General features: G+C 30.2%; 1 protein-coding gene across 1 annotated transcript in view; it reads left to right on the forward strand.

Annotated features, from left to right (window-relative positions):
- Positions 1-7,655: 7,655 nt before the first annotated feature.
- The window catches only part of LOC131851934 (uncharacterized), a 73,692-nt gene continuing 67,098 nt past the window's right edge, over positions 7,656-14,249 (forward strand). The window contains exon 1 of the mRNA XM_059202496.1: positions 7,656-8,130. The gene's annotated coding sequence lies outside the window, so the exon portion shown is untranslated. The remainder of the gene's footprint in view (positions 8,131-14,249) is intronic.

Genomic DNA, 14,249 nt, shown 5'->3' on the forward strand with positions numbered 1-14,249 from the left:
ATTAGATATTTACGCAAGTATATAAATAGCAGCCAACAATTTTCCGAACTAATCCGATTAATACTATAGACGTCAAAAGCACTTATATCAGACTTGAAGGAAAAATAAGTTTACCTAAGGCCGTGTTTACATTTAGTAACTTACATAAGTATTATTATATGTAAATTTATATTTAGGTAATAATATAATATCGAAAGTAATTCTGTCCGTCAGGGTGGCAACCTGAAAAAAATTTGCCTCGTACGAAATTATTAGAAATATGGTAATATTTACTTACTTACATCTTTCTAATATCACTGATAAGACAACCCTTGAAAGGATGATGCATGGTTGTATGGAAGAATCGCTATTTTTAAAGCTAGAAACTTATTTTTTAGGCTGTTGATTAAATATAAATAAATAAATTGTAAAAATTTTACCCTTAAGGAAGTAAAAAAAGGGGATGAAAATTTGTATGGAAAATCGTCATATTTTAAAATGTAACTTTTACTTTGGCTTTTTTGGGTTAGATTATTTTTCTTTTGGTGTATTTTTCTTCAAGGTTACTATAACATGTGGACAGAGTCATGGGCATAGCTAGGTATTTATATTTCGCTCTCAAACCGTACATTACGTATATTATAATCGTACATTATGGTATTTTGACTGATATTCTTAGACTTAAGTCTTTTATATATATGAGGGTTATAATGTCTTCGTACTAAAGACCAAAATCGTATTGTTAGCATCATTGGTCCGTCTTTTTGTAAACTTTTAATGACAAAACGCTTATTTATTAGTTTGATTGTTTGTTATGTTATTGTTGAATGTAATATTTAAATTTAAACCGACCTCAGTGGACTAGCGGTTCAGCACACGGAATTCCGATGGTCGCGGTTTCGATTCCTACGACGGTACAAATATTTGTATTCGTGAGTATGATTGTGTGTATTAGTTTGCATGTTTTCGATGAATAATATGTTTGTATTTACTAAAAAATGTATCAGTTGTCTAGTATCCATAATATAACCTCTGCATAGTTTGGGGATAGATGGCGTTAGAAGAATTTCCGATGTTTTGGTGAACGCAACACTTGACATGTCTACATTTTCACTTTGTATATTTTGAATCCATCATTAGAACGGGCTAGCCTATTCCCGTCACTTGGAGTTTTGGTTTGAAATCACCTTTCTTCACCGGACAGTCAGTCAGAAATATAAATTGGCATACAAGGATATACTTGAATTACCCTTAAATAAATTCAAAGGCGGGCTGAAATGATGATAATGAAATTAAAAATACATCTCACTAAATAATTACTTGAATGACGAGAGTGCATGGCAATATTTGTTCGTGCACGGGATTTTCATTTAATGTTAGATACAGACACCTATAGGTATAAGTGAAGAATGTAAATAAATTGACATTTAAAAAAAAATAAGCTCAGTTGAGTTTCTTGTCAGTTCTCAATTGAATCTACTTACTGAATTAGATGGTAAGAAAAAAATATATTAAAAAAAAAAAAATTTGGTTCATAAACGGTTAAAATGTCCTACATGAATAAATGATTTTTGATTTAATTTGATTTGGTTTGAAAGTAAATTTTTTATGTCCGCCAGATTTGAACTTACGCATATTAATTTAGGGTAGTAGGTACAAGTAGGCTACAACGCTCTCTATAAAGTGTACGCAGCTCAAATAATTCAGAATTCAAGCCGTGTTCATGTAATACGTAGTTTATGATAAAGTTATACTGATGTAATAGGCGCATAGTTTGGCCCCCATTAGCAAGTTCTGAGCACTTATCCCGGACTGGAATATCGATCGTGCTTGTACACCATTCCAAAGGTCTACAGATGTTTGGAATTAAGTTTGGTATTTACGACATTCTCCAATACTTGAGATTTGATTAGATTTCATTATCTAAACCGATATTGTAAATATGATGTTTTTTTAATGGATAAATTAATAACATACTACATACATTTTAATATTCAATTTTATCTTACTATGATTATTTGTTTTGCTATATAAATTAATGTACCTGTTAAAAAAAAAGGGATTGATGGTAGAATGGTGAAAATTTAGGGTTGTATGTATTTTTAATACCACATTATAAAATAGAAAAAAATTGTCCAAAATAAAAAAAAATATTATGAAGTGAAGTATCCTTATCACTTAGGGGTATAAAAAATAGATAATAGCTGAAGCTGAGTATGCAAATAAAATTTCATTAAAATCGGTCAAGCCGTTTCGTATGTATGTGTGTAACATTGTGACACGAGAACTGTATGTATAACATATCCTTTTATATAATATTTTTTTATCTTATAACTTTAATTTTTGTTCTTTGTAATTTACTTCTCGTAAAATAAGGAGTTAATAAATAAAATTAAATGGAATTGTCTGGATATCGGCTTAGAACTCCCTAACTAACTTAGTACTATACCTAGGTACTAAAATATACAAGTATTTATTCAAGACTAGCTGTGCCCGTGACTTCGTCCGAGTGGAATAGTGATCTTGACCAAATAAAGAAAATATTTAATGACGTAATCAAAAAAAGTAACTTAAAAATTACGAAATTTCAACCAAACTTTTATGTCCTATTTTATTCTAAAGGTATTTTTTTTTAGAAACTTTTTATATCATATTTATTAATCAACAGCCTAAAAAATAAAATTCAAGGTTCTAGTTTTAAAAATGACATTCTGTACAACTTTTCATCTCCTCTTTCAACCCCTGACAACCCTTTTTCCATTATTTATGTTTAATCAATAGCCTAAACAATACATTTCAAACTATTAGCTTTAAAATGACGATGCTTCCATTCCACCTTTCAAGGCCCCATTCAACCTTAGGACCCCTTTTTTGCATTAAACAGTTGCCTATGTCCTTTATCAGAGTCTAGACTACCTGTGTACCAAATTTCCTTTAAATCGGTTTAGTAGTGCGTGTAAGCGAGACATATAGACATACAGATAAAGTCACTTTCGTATTTATAATATTAGTATGGCTAGCAGGTCTATATCCCAAGCAATCTTCACATAATACGCCGTGATAGAATTTTAACACAATTTCCGACCTGTTATTCCTTTGTGAGCATCGTATAAGGAATTCTAACGGTGCATGCACATACCCAGAGAGGATAATTTGATTTAAACCTTATATGAAAGGCGTACCCTGTATAATGTCTGCGAATTTGTTTTATTTTATCAAAATCGTGTATAAGCGAATAGGCTGATGGAAAAACCTTTACTGTAGCATATACTGACACGTGTATTATATCAATATCCGTATAATATTGTATATGGGAAAGTATGTTTGTCTTGGATGAACGATTCTTAATAAAATTTGGCATAAAGATAGATGTATCACAATGACGGATGTAGACTATGATTTAGTAAAAAAACCTGATGAAGATGTCGTGTAAATATAATCTTATATAAAGTAGACATCTAGTAAAATAGAACTTCCTGCATTATTTAGATAGTATAAAGTTTATTTTTGATTACCCGAACGACTTTCCTACCATGGTAGGTCATCTCCATTATATATTACCCCTGAAAACCAAGCACGAATTCCTATTTTCCCGAATTGGACTAGCTAACTGATTTGACTATCATCCCCTACTGTTGACCACCTATGTATACCGTCAGCGCAGGCAGGTACGCCCATCCCTTACCATCCATAATAAGTGGCAGAAAGGTATATGTAGTTAGACTAATGAAAAATCAGGTAACATGTATTTCTAATACATTTCATATAATTATTATTGAACAAAACGAAAACAAAGTCAACAAATATGTAGCAATACTGTGTGGAGAAGTTAATCAATAAAATCAATGAAGCCGTACAAATTCATCAAAATATATGAACTGCGTCAATGGAGAGAAAAATGTTGACGATACCTAATCAAAATTGGTCAGTCAGAGTTCACCAAACTTTTCTAATTAGGAGCCGCAGAATAATTTCATTTGCGATTGAGTTACTCATATGTCATTACCATCCGCCTTAGGCATTTCTACCGCGAACCAATAACAAAAAAGTAAGTATATCGCACTTTCTTACATATTTTACTGTACAACTTGAGATATCGAAGTTATATGTACGAAACTTGACGACATTAAAATCTTTGTGTATTACAAACAAAAACAAACTAATTTACCGGTGATGGAATATCAATAGAAAATTATACTATATAATCTCTATAGAAAGGAAAACACAATGAATTGAAACAAGCTTGTATAACTAATATGTATGAAGTAGTTACCTTTGCTTTCCTATATAGCAAGTATGAAAATAACAACTATAACTGTAGCTATTGACATTGTCTCCGATTGCCCCTGATATGGAAATACGTAGCAGTTAACTGTGGTGAGGATATTAATTAATTTTACTTCCTTTTACATTATGGGTAACCAAAATTATATTAAATTAAAATATATTAAAACGAAATTAAATTACTTTGAAGCTTTCTAATGTTAAAGAGTACAAAATTACAATACATTTCGTTATACCTCTTGTTAAGTTGCCTCTAAGGCACAAATAAAGAAATAAATTTGTACAAATAAATATTTATTAATGTAAATGTAATTGTAAATTTATACCAATAAAAATACCTAAATATTAACAATTACATAAACTTAGATTTAATCAGCGGGCCGAAGTTTGGCTCAGCTTCTTTTATACTGTTCAAATGAAACTTTGTACAAAATTTATGGGTGCAATTACGGACAACGTGAATTCAATATAACCTATTATATCGTAGTTTTGGTTAATTTATTATACCGGTTAAGTAGGGTTGCCAGTTTTCTTTATATTATTCAAAAAGGTTCACCATTTTTGTGTCAAAAGAATTCCAACTGAAAAGTTCTTCTGAATTTTGAAATGGCCTTGGACTTTAAAAATTTTAAGGCGTAATACATTTTTCGCTTTAGTCGTAGCCGAAATAAGGGTGGATATATACAAATCTACAATGTTATATATAATTATATATTTATAACCTATGCTTTTGCGATTAAAAACATAAGTAATATTTTCATTTGGCAATGCAATATGGGTCTCCAATAACGGTCGGAATTCGATCACTAATAGGAAAGGTCATATACTCCCAGTAGCGGTCAGCTTTCCGCCCTGAATATTTGTGGTCTCACACATGTTAACACTAACGGAACTAAACAAAATAATATGAATCTATTAAGCTAGTTATTTTACTGATAAATTTCTTTCAAATTTCATACTAGATTTTTCTCACTGATATGTGAGTAAAAACTAGTGTCTTCTATTTGAAAGAAATTAAAATTATCTTTGAAATTAACACAGAGCAGTATTTATATATTCGTTACGTACACTTAGTAAGAAGTCGTCTCCATATCATCATTGTAAGACATCTTCTAATATAAGCTGCTTGGGACACAGGTACCCATCGTGCACATGGGCGGCCGTAATCACTTAAGATTAAGTATATTACAAGATCATTTGTTTACTTGCTGGTTTGTTCTTATTTTTTATTTCATAGTTTAGTTTGTTATGTTTATTATTTCCTGGAGAAAATCCTAATGGAGATGGAGAAAATCCGAGGTAGACGGGTACTCTTACCAGTTAAACACCTCAGGGTGTTCTCCACTCGCTTTTATTACCGGTATCGCATAGGGGGCGCATATTTGCCCCTAATATTATAAAAAAAGTACATAGGTACCCGTAGAAAAAAGTAAGAATAATAAGAGATAAAGACGCTTTCCATTGACAAAATCAGTCAAGAAAAAGGATTTTAGATTTTTACGATTCGTAAAACCGTAACTGGTGTTTACTCGCTTGTAAAAATTAATGAGCCATATATAAAAGACGATCCGTTGTAAATCACCTGATGAGGGCGCCGCCGTGTGATTGGTGACAGATAATCAGGACAAACAGACAAACTAATATACGGCAATAATACGTATATCGGCAATAAGGCCGCCTTATTGTATTTATATCGATGTATTGATACATGTAACTATTCTCTTTTAATATACAATGCAAATAAAAACATATTCTATCTATGACTTAATAAATGAACCAGAGACTTCATTATAACTTTGTTGTCTATAAACCTTTTAGAATAAAACACAAAAGAAAAAAATACTTACTTCAATATATTAGTGAAAATGCCATCCAAATTGTTGAAGTTGTTTCTGAGATTAAAACAAACGCACATGCGAAAAGACAAAAATTCCAACAATATTTTTTTGGTTACCACTGATGAAGTAGCCTAATTTTTAGAATAGAAAATTCTTTATTCCTAGAATGTTAAATGTAAGCACTTATGGATAGATATATTTTTTTTAATCTACCGCTCTTTCGGAATGATGTCTCATCACAAGGAAAACGAGAAAGAATTTTGCGTTGCCCTTTTAAATAATTGTTTAATTTTACATTTTTAATTTATATCGTATACGTAACTACCAACTAGCACTAATTAGTTAGAGTTAAAATATTAAATACACAACCAAATGGTTAAGTAACTAAATATGATTAAATCAGTCGTAGTGGAGAGCGGACCGGTCCCTCGTTCACGAGTATGACGAATCCATGAATTGGATTTCAAATACTCTTGGCATATTCAATCTGATATCCTAATACGGGTTTGTTTAATATGAGATAAGTAAAAGGTCATGTAAAATAAAAACAAATTCACATAAATAGCCTTATATTTGAAAAGGTCTCTTCATTATGAATCGATGGAAACATCAAAGTAAAGCTTATGTATATACATAAAGGTCTTATTTTGAAATGACTTTAAAAAGAACCTCTCTATTGAACTGTGTAGTGAGACCGTCAAATACAGACGATTTAGCACACCGCTTTACTTCAAAATGGTCATGGGTTCAGTTCTTTGCACGATGCACATATTTGTATTCATTAGTACCATTTTAATGGTCTGTGTTGATTTTGATTTCTTGTTGTTCTGTGTTTTTCTAATTATATGTATATATTAAAATGCTATCAGTTTTCTAGTAGTAATAACACAAGCTCTGCGTAGCGTGGGACTTGAGGGCGTTGAGTTGTCCAGCCTATTTTTTTACTATTTGTTACCTTACTTCGATCTTTCTGTCTCCTTGTTTGTTAGTTATCTAAAACCTATCGCTGACATATTTTTCGTTTTATTATCGTTTAGTAAATTATTAATAGTAACTTCATAATTTATACATATCTACAAATAAGTTTTAGCTATATCTCTACGTCAATCGTAGCACACTTAAACAGGGCTTGTACGAGTATATAGTGCAGGTTCAATTGATAGCCATACTTAAAAATAATCCATTTCATTTAGGAGAAACATATCTATTTAAACTATAGAAAATGCTCTGACAAATACAAACAGACGATTATTATTAATTACTCGAGATTACTTGTATTAACCGGGAATCGAACATTCAACTGGAATTGAAGCAATATCTACAACACGATTCCAGGGATATGGTCGTTAACGGCCAAAATATTATAGACTTTTATAAAATTACCTTTGCTATATATTGTAATTATAATTAAAAACAAAACAATCATACGTTGATTGTTATACAGCGAATCCTTAATGTATCAAAGGTATTGATGATAGTCACATATTAAATTCGGAAAACCCCAATCAAAAGGTTCAATTACGAACGCCTACTTATTCTTCCTGACATGCAGAGCCGAGTACGTGTGCACAGCTCCCCCTGCGCCTATATACTACTCTCTTTTCGGCCAACACGACCACAGATAACTCCCACCCTTTCTAAAAGACACCCACTCTCAGCGAGCTACACCTACGTTGCTACAGCCCCTGTTTTCAGTCCACAATCTCAGTCTAACCCCCGACGCCGCGGCGAAAACGCGTAACTGACAATAATTTTGCCTAAAATAAAAAAAAGATCCGGCTGCTCTACAGGCCAATTTCGGAGCCATTTCCATTATTTGAAATTCGAACACCAGCGATGACTTTTTGACGATTAATAAATAAAAAAAAAAATAACGGCAAAGACATAAATTTGTCTTCCATATAATTGATGACAATAAATTCGACTGAATTATTCTATTACTACAGTATATAAAAAAGAGATTTTAATATTATTATTGTAAGACATTGTGTTTTATTGACCAGGCGAGCGATCTCAGCGTGAACAACAGGTTAGTCAGATATTTATTCTATATTAATGTATTATTTAACATAATTATTTAAAAAAATAAATAATAAAAATGTGTTCACGTATTGTAAGCCACGTTGGGTTATTTTAATGCTAAATAAATTGAGACTAACATTTACTATTATGTGAAAATAATTTGATATATTATTATTATATTTATAATAAATAGTTAATAAACAAAATCTTACCAATTATTCCACAGGAGTTAAAGCACACACGCGAATTCCTATAAACTGATTTTATACATGAAATGAAATCATGAAATATTTTCATTCCTAATTATAATATTTAGTAGAATTGTAATAAAACATAATAATTATTAAACTAAAGGTAAACCGCGACTTCGTCTACCATTTTTGAGGTAATATATAGCTCATATCCATTCTTGTAATACAATCAATCTTCTTTTTATATTTCATTAAGATATGTTCAATGTTAAGTCGTGTAAAGGACAGATAGACAGACAGATAATTTCTCATATATTATGTTAATATACATTAATTTTTAATTTGATATTTATATTTTTTATCGTTTTTTGATGATGTCGTTATTGGGCGTCCGTTCTTTGGTTTTTGCCTTTTTCAATTCATTCCGATTTTGAAAATTCGCAATTATTTTAATGTATGAAAGAGTAATAAACAGATTTACGTATTTATAATAAATTAGCGATCTGCCCTGAATTATACACATAAACCTCCCACAGAAATAACACTGTTGATAGATGAAAACCGCATGAAAATCTGTTCAGTAGTTTTCAGTTTATCGCGAATATATAGACAGACGCTTTGTATTTACAATATTTATGGATTTACATATTTTTCTCTATGATATTTATCTTTGTCTTTATCGGGGAGGAGAAGAGGTTATTATAATAGTTATTCAGGTTTTTATAAAACGATCATTTGATGAAAAAAATGTATTAAATATTGATCCTGTTAGATCAATATTTAATACATTATTTTCATCAAATGATCGTTTTATAAAATTAGTGATTATTCTATTTAGTCTCTTATTATTATCGTTACTGGTATGTAACTTGTTCCTAAATATCTGAGTATAATAAGAAGTAATAATATGTTGGATTATTTCTCTCTTCCTTCATTTTGATTGATGAGTACGGAACGAGCGAAAAAGGTTTGTTTGATTTGGTATTCTATTATATCTGTCTACCTCAAAAGGATGCATGGTTTATATATAAGTGTTGTAGTTTTATTTTATATGTGTATAGGTAAAAGGAAAACTATAGAAAAATACTTGAAATACGGAAATATATATTAGGATACGATTGACAAGACTGAATTGAAGTATATACAAGAGTGTACAATAAATTTAAATACAAATTTAGATAAAAAAATACATTTCCGATTAACAATAACTACTTAAAGTATGAGTCTATTCGAAGGTACAATATTATAGTAGTACCTGTCCTTTGTCCCTATCATGCATATAAAGGTTTAAAACGCGACCAAATGCGCTGAAGTCATCGCAACTCTGTGGGGTAAAAGCATTTAGTTGCCATTGCATCGAAAGAAAAAGAAATACGTATTGATACAAATATAATAAAAATATTGAGAGAGGATTTTGTTATGCGTAAACTCCTGATTCACTGCGAGATTTAAGAAATTCTTGCAATGTTTGAAGGGTATGTTATCTACAATTGACATATCATAAGAGTCTGTAATAGACCTATGTACATGAATAAAGATATGTTGAATTTGAATTGATGTAGCGTTTATATTATGCTAATATCAACGAAATCGACAAAGTGATGAGTACTCGAGCGAAGCCGAATATTGACTAATTACTAATTATATTAATTCTTTAATAAAACTCAAGAATTGTAGATTGCGACTTGGAACTAAAATTACTACGTTATTAGATATGTTGTGTTCCGACATGTGATAAACTTTTTAAATGCAATTACAGAAATTTCTGTCTATTTGTGTTTGAATCATATGAAATTTGAATTAAATTTGAACGAGACGAAAAGGGAAAAGAAATTTGGTATGAAGAAGTAATAATTTATACAGTAAGGACAATAAAACTCATTTTAATAAAAAAAATACACTATACAGAGTAACTACTAAGCAGACGAAGTCAGTTATCAACAGGTTTATCTAGGAATATCAATAAATTAATTTTATTCATATAAAATCAACCAGGAACCAACAGAAGCCAGTAGTATATCTATATAATATAAAAAAAGAGCAACAGGCAAGTTTCTTTCTCATTCTTATTGTGCCGAATTTGCATTTCGAGTGGATGGTAAAATAAAAAAATATTTCTATTCAAAAGTGCTAATGCTAAGTTTATTAGAATAAACTTTGTTTCTATTTATATATATCTATTCATATATACATATCCTCTTACAAAACACCATAAAAATTAATTCAGTAGTGTTGAAGATATCGCTAGAATAAAACAGAATAAAGTCTACTTGCGAATCTAGAACTTTCGCACATTGATCCCTAATGGAAGATATGGACTACAGATGACATAATAACTAAGTTCAATCTCAGATAGTTCGTAAATAAAATTGCGTCGGCGTTTATTGTTCTCGTGTTTGCGAGTTCTCTTTTGTTTGTATTTCTTTAGTTGTTAATGTGGTGGAGAACGCACCTATTGTTGCAAGTGTTAGCGCTTATAAAGTTTATCCATTCAGAGAATTATAATGTGCCGATCGGGGAAACTTTTTAAAACTTTTATACATACATATACAATATATATAATGATTGAAAAATCTATCTATATATGTACAGATTTTTTTATCTTTATTATGAATCACGCAAACGATCCATAGAATTGAATGTAGTTTTCAGTGATTTATGTACTATATAGTTAGTAGGTTCTGACTTAAAAATATCTTATTCCATGTTATGCAAGTAAGGTCGACTGATTTGAAAATGATATATACTCTAATAAATTTATATTTCGTTATTGAAATTTAAGATGATCATCTGTTAAGAAGATACTCCTTTAAGCGTATATGAACGCAACTTTTTCAGTATATTCTACATCTAATTAAAATTGTGATATTTTGTCGATGGGACAAAGCAACTAATGTATAGGCATAAATATAAAGAAGGCGGCTGCTAAAGCAAGAGGTGGTGTTAGTCGGATATTCTTTAAATAACTTTGTTGTAGAATTGTACTTTATCTTGTTAATGTTGGTAGAAAACATATTGTTGCAAGTGTTAGCGCTTGTAAAGTTTGACCATTCAGAGGTAAATTATAATGTTGTCGGCCGAGGAAACCTTTAAAAGTTTAATTTGCCATTATTCGTGCCACATTTAAATTCATTCCTTATTTAAACCTTTTAACCCTACACGTACACACTTTCCTATTATTTATCTTGACGTTTATCTTGAAGTTATATTGTTATTAATTAATTTAATTTCTATTAATTGGCGATGAAACCGCCTTTTGTTTTAGTTATAATTATATTTTTATGTGCAATAAATTATATAAATAAAAAAAATAGTGGTGTTCATATGACAATCGTGATTGTAAGGCATATCTAGGTAGGAAACAAAATAATACTAAAAACGTAACTTGTAGAAGTGACTATAACTCTGTATTAATAAGTTATTGAATTTTTAATTTAAATTTGTTAGAATTCAAGTTAATTTAGGCTAAAGTTTATCACGTCATCCAATTAGAGGGCATATGGTCATTTATAAGAGTTGTAACTGATCGGACTGTAACAGGGACCTGATGTTCACATCTTAGTCATCAGGAAAGACCACTTATTAGTACCACAAATATCATTTGACGTCGTGATTTCAGTATTAATGTCTATAGGCGAAGGTTTACTATATTATAGACCATCAGTTTGTGCTATTCTAGTAATTAGAGTACATAAATTATGTGATAGAATTTTAGCATTACCTAAAATAAAGTAATATTTCCCTGAGTATAGGCCATTCACAGTTGGTTCGGCAATTTTTCGCATAATGTAACAAATTGGATGGGTGGCATTTTCCGGCTTGTTAAACATAATCTAACAGTCTGGAAAATTATTCGTCGAATATACTAAGCACAAGCTCTCAACGATAATTTTACATGGATAAATATGATAAATTATAGTCTTACATTCATTATACTGAGGTAGATTTTGTACTATGTCTACCGAATACCTTTGTGACGTTTATTTTTGTCAAGTTGTAAGCTAAGAGTGTTGTGTTAGCTGTTTTTCGGTTTAAACCTATCATCTTTAAACTTGTGTCTATACACGTAAATATTTCTTAACATAAAAAAAAAATACCGAACAGATCCAAGCTCCAATTGAACAATCTCATTAAAATGTATATTGACTAATAAACACAGATAGATTCTATGTTTAAAATACGTTTCAAATTTAAAGTGATAATGTTTGAATCTTTTTAAAAAGTTAATGGAGAATTTAAAAATAGAAAGTAATAAATACTTAAAGAATAGTATCTAAGAAATATCTTGAATACTTCAGCCATTAAAGAAATTCCGATTTTATAAAAAAAAAACGACGTTTAAGAGGGGACGTGATAACAATATTTTCCGGCCGATGGTCCATTCAAACGTAACATGGTGGATTAAAGCAACAGAACGGCGGAATTTTTATGCTTATCGTTTAGGACTTAGATTTTTTTTTATAAAGACACGAAAGCGGAAATTATCTCATTTTGTAATGGTTGTAAATCATGAGGATAGGTACATCCATTGTTTTATCCGTTTATCCTTTTCTTATTTTTAGGTATACACGATAAAATAGTGAAGTCATGACGAGGTTGAAATTGTTTGTTTGCTGGTTTATTTGTTGGTGTGTAACTTTTCCTAGAGACGTAAGCTTTATTGTGATATCAAATAACCAGTGTTCTTTTGCTTCTCAAGTTCGATATCTCTATTTTTAGAATGATTTATTTTTATTATTTGACCGTTGAAATGTATTTTTTTAAATTTTGTCCTGTACAGAAAAATCATACGAAAATCTATTCCAATAAAATAGAACGTATATATTTAAAAAGAAACCCTTAAAAAAGATTTTTTCAAACATATGAGTACACTAATTATGTTTTATAATTAGCGTAGGTACTCAATTTGTTAGAATATTTGGTATTATGTATTTCTTGTACGGTAAAAAATAAAAAATAAGGTGTCTGTTATATCTTAATAACATTATAAACGCGAAAGTTTGTGAGTATGGATGTTTGTTACTCTTTCACGCAAAAACTACTGAACAGATTTTGATGAAACTTTACAGTAATATAGCTTATGCAACAGAATAACACATAGGTTATATTTTTATTGAAATTTAAGGTGTGTGAAATTGCGGGCTATACTAGTAACAAGTATATATATGTAGTTATACATATATACTAGTTAGAGAGTTCTTTTGTTTATTTTACACGTCTAGAATCTTCGTGCCAAGTATTTCTTCCTGGAATCTGAGCTCACGGCTTATAAAACTTTATGTTGCAGCTAAGTACACTAGTGCCACGTTATCGCTCAGGCCACTCTTCAGTTTGTGGCTAAAATGTCTTAATTGAGAACGAAACTGCCGAGTTCAGCTCTAGGTGACTTTAAGCTACTGTTATATACTAACATATAAGAGAAGAGTTTTTTGTTTGTACATGCTAATCTTTAGAACTACCTGTTGGAAATTAAGAGAATAGATTGAACAAGAAATAATCTTTATTCAAATAAGGCACTTTTGAAGTTTGTCATTCGGAATATTGTAAAATATTGTTTCTAGCAGCTTGTCCACCATTCTTTTTATGAATTTTGTATTTTTGATATCTGTTTTTTTTATATGTCATTGTGCTCTAGCGCTATATATATATATATATATATACATATATTTGTGACTGATATATATATATATAATAATAATTTGTCTATTTACCAAATTGTTTCACATGTCTACATTAACGTTGTTTCCTACCCTTGGCTGGGCCTGTTCTGTAGGAACCTATAACAGAACCAGGGAAGGATATGAATTTTCATGTATAAAGTACACAGGTAAAAATATAAGAAACTTTTATTTTTAAGCTCTTTGTTTATATAAATACAAACTAACAAATAGCATGAGTTGGCAAATTTGATGGTTTTATTCTTAACAAAGGAAAG

Source organism: Achroia grisella, unplaced genomic scaffold (genome assembly GCF_030625045.1).
Source record: "Achroia grisella isolate CSIRO2021 unplaced genomic scaffold, CSIRO_AGI_Agris_v1 utg1174, whole genome shotgun sequence".
In the NCBI taxonomy this organism is placed as follows: domain Eukaryota; kingdom Metazoa; phylum Arthropoda; class Insecta; order Lepidoptera; family Pyralidae; genus Achroia; species Achroia grisella.